We start from the raw sequence: 3,825 nt of genomic DNA on the forward strand, positions 1-3,825 counted from the left end.
AGAGACCAGCCTATTCCTCTAACAAAAGAAAGTTTCAGTTTGGGTTTCTTGGCTTTCTTACTCTGGTTTACTATAAAAATCAGCTTAAAGGTTCCACAGAGGCAATGTATAGACTCACTGTCAATCTAAGTGAGGTCAAGTTCAGATGACATCTTTGAAGAGATTTTTTTCTAATTTAAATTGTCTTTTTTAGGACAGCCAGGGCTATACAGAGAAACCCTGTCTCAAAAACCAAAAAAGAAAAATTGTCTTTTTTATTTTGAGAATGTTATACCTGAGTACTGTATTTACTTCATATCTATTCCTCCCTGTTCCCCAACTCTTCCTGTGTTCCCCCTACTCCCTATTAAGTTTGGGACATCTTCTATAATTACTACTAAATATATACACATATGTACATGTATAATCACAACCTACCAAGTCCATTTAGCATGACTTTTATGTACACACTGATAAGTGTAGATCTCAGTCCTCATTATAAAGGCTTTGGGGTTCTCCTTGAAGCATATGGAGGCTTCTACAAAGACCAACAACCATTCAAAATGCACAGACTAAGTGACCATGGGGTGTCCAGGTCCAACTGGTGCAGCTACAATGAAGAGAGGTTTTGTCACGTTTACAATTCTGACTGACCACGTGAGGTCAGATTGGGAAGCTGGGTAAATACATGAGTTTCCGCTGTTGGAATATCAGTCAGAAATGTCCAAAAGCCAGGAAAATGACCAGATGTCTGAGATGCCATGTAAGATTTGTGGCCTGTGATCCAATTAGACAAGCTGTCAAATCATAGGATTCTGGTGTGGGCTGCATTCTGTGAGCCTGTGGACGCAGCTTAAGAAGGACAAGGATCGGCCCACGTTGTCTGTGGACCTCAATACATCATTCCTCTTGGGGAGAAGGTGTGATCTACTTTTCCCACAATCAAGAGCCCCACAGTGACTTTTAAACTATTTTCTCAACTATGTCACAAAGACATTCCTAGACATTACAAGCCCCTGCAAAGTGGGCCCGCACAAGTGAAAACAGCTGTTTGGTAGGTGGTAGTTCTGGGGCAATTGGGCCGTTCCTTTAATTTATTTCTTCAGAGAGGCAAAACTACATCACTTGAAAAGCATTTTAGGAGATGTGAGCTGCTTTCATGAGGTCATGGATGTTGCTAATGTCCTAACCCAGGAGACAAGCAATCTTGTTTCTAAAAATCCTGCTGTGACTCTCCAAAAACCATTTCCTAAGTCAGAAATAAAAGTAAGCTGTAAAAAATGCAACTTGCTTTTTACTTCTATGTTTAGCCCGCAGTTCATGAAGACTCGCCCTCTGGGCTGGCAGCCCGACAGTACCTCATAGCGCTTAACAAGTTTCCCATGAGCCGATGGATCTGCTGGCTTGTTTGCTGTTCCTGCTGCTGCTACTGTAGAAGACTCATGTGCCTTGTTCATCATTTCATGTGAAACACGAAGCACCAGACCTGGGATCTGGGAGTCATTTGATGAAAAGGGATTGTGATGATTAATAATGACTGTACTCGTGACAGGACAGAGAGTCACCATGGCAACAAGGTTCTAGGCATATTTGTGAGGTAGCTTCGAGATTAGATTAGTTGAATTGAGAAAGGCCGCCCTGACTGTGACCTGCACCAGTGGGCAGAGGTCCTAGACTGGATGAAAAAGAGAAAGCAAGCTGAGCACACGCGTTCCTCTCTCTCTGCATCCTGACTGCAGCTGCAATGTGATCAGCTGCTTGAACTCGGGTCACCATGCCTTCCCTCCCATGGTGGACTGAAACCTTAAACTGGGAGCCTAAGCTGTTTTCCTAGGGTATTTTTTCCTAGTAATGACAAAAAAAAAATAACTAATGTTGGTATTTAATAAATAAATCAATTGATTAAAATCTTAGATAAATAAGCTTCTTATCTTAAATAGAGAAAGCAAAATATCTAGGATAGAACAGACACCCAGAGCTGACAATGTCATCACAACTGTCTGTCAAAAGAAAAAGCTGCTTTTTTATATCTATGGGCATTTATTGCAGACATATATCTTAGGATTTCCATTAAATTTCTTTTTGTTGCTTTGAAAATACTGCTTTTAATAATTGCCTGTGAAGAGTCTTATTGAAGTTCCTCGACATCATCATGGGGAGAGCAAGGCGCCATTTCTGTTCATTTCTATCACTGTGTGCAGCATCAGCAACTACAGTAGCTGCCTTCTCAGCCACAAGAAGCAGAGACTGAGCTGTAATTTATTTTTGAACGTTCTAGGAACTTGGTTGAAAGGAAAATTTTCTTTTTTCCATCTCTCCAGGGATCTTAAACTCTCGTGTGTGTGTGTGTGTGTGTGTGTGTGTGTGTGTGTGTGTGTGTGTGTGTGTCTCTGTGTGTGTCTGTGTGTCTATGTATATGTGCGTGCATGTGTGTCTTTGTATGTTTGTGTACAAAAAAAGAGAGAACAACTACAGGTGTCTTCAATTTCTCTTCGTTGTATTTATTGAGCTAGGCTCTCTTTTGAATCTCAGTTGGCTAGACTGAGTCTGGCCAGCAAACACCAGAGAGCTGCCTGCTTCCGGTTTCTGCCTAGAACAAGGGATACAGGCCCACCATGCAAGTGCCACAGTGTTTATGAAGATCCTGGGGATCTGAACTCAAGACTTCATGTTGGTGCAGCAGGCACTCAAACAACTGAGCCATCTTCCCCTAGCCCCAAGATCCCTACTTTTTTCTGTTGCTATATGCCAGGCTCCCATTGATAACTCGAGAGGAGTCCTCTCCTAAAGTAAATGGACACTGCCTTTCAGTGTGATATTCTTGGGCCACTTTCACACCTAAAAGGCAAACTAGAGTAGATTCCTAAGGCCTGGGAAGATGGGGGTGGTAAGAGGGCCTTTAGTTGTGTGGATTCCACACAACTCAGAACTTGAAGGTCATGGGAGAGTTGTGTATGATCACTGCTCCCATTCCACAAAGGGAACAAATGGGTATGAAAGAGTCTCATAAAAGAATGAAAACTCACTCACAATGATGTCACAAACAATGACCATTTAGGGGGGGGAAATGATGGTGTCCCCTGAAAGGTGGGCTGAGGAACTGGAAGTTTAGGATAATTAATCCCATCTCTGTTGGCTTCATTCCTCTGCTCCCTCTCTCTCTCTCTCTCTCCCCACCTCCCTCCCCCTCCCCTTCCCTCCCTCCCTGTGTGTGTGTATGTGTGTATGTGTGTGTGTGTATGTGTGTGTGTGTGTGTGTGTGTCTGTGTGTTCACAGAAAAGCTAAGAGAACAACTTCGGAAGCCTTTCAAGGTCATCATTCCCCCTTGCCATCTAGCTGTGGACATATAAAGATCAGCCTTGGAGCCTGTCCTTACATTTCTTCTTTTTGTTCAAGCCATAAAATCCTGTGTGGTTCTGATTAAGTTTTGAGCAGGGGCTCTATTCATTTGATGACTCATTGGAAGGAGAATGGAAAACATTAAGAGATTTTCAGCTAATGAGTAAAATGTATGAAACAGTTACCTCTCCAGGTTCCAGCTCTCAGCCACAGCTCACTATGGGAAGGATGCCCTGCTTGTCCAAAGAGAATGCTCTACCAGGAGAATGGAATGCCCTGCACTAGACCAAAAGCCATGGGAGGAAGCTATGGCGCTGGCAGAGCCAGTCCTAGAGTGGTCCCTTGCAGGTCGATAGCTCAAATCCCAGCTGAGCTGGGGACAGAGATAAGAGAGTAACTCAGGAGTTTTGCTTATGGCGCTCACAGAAGGTTTGGTTTCCACTGACATCCAACTTTGGAGACAGGATATTACCTCAGTCATCTTTACACCTGGAACAAGCCAGCCA

The 3,825-nt window shown here is 43.3% G+C and overlaps 1 long non-coding RNA gene across 1 annotated transcript in view; it reads right to left on the reverse strand.

The window, feature by feature from the left end:
* Positions 1-1,487, reverse strand: part of LOC116092257 — a 2,158-nt gene extending 671 nt beyond the window's left edge. The window contains exon 1 of the long non-coding RNA XR_004119181.1: positions 1,338-1,487. This is a non-coding gene — a long non-coding RNA (uncharacterized LOC116092257). The remainder of the gene's footprint in view (positions 1-1,337) is intronic.
* Between the last annotated feature and the right edge of the window lie 2,338 nt (positions 1,488-3,825).

Source organism: Mastomys coucha, unplaced genomic scaffold, assembly GCF_008632895.1.
Source record: "Mastomys coucha isolate ucsf_1 unplaced genomic scaffold, UCSF_Mcou_1 pScaffold15, whole genome shotgun sequence".
NCBI classification, from domain to species: domain Eukaryota; kingdom Metazoa; phylum Chordata; class Mammalia; order Rodentia; family Muridae; genus Mastomys; species Mastomys coucha.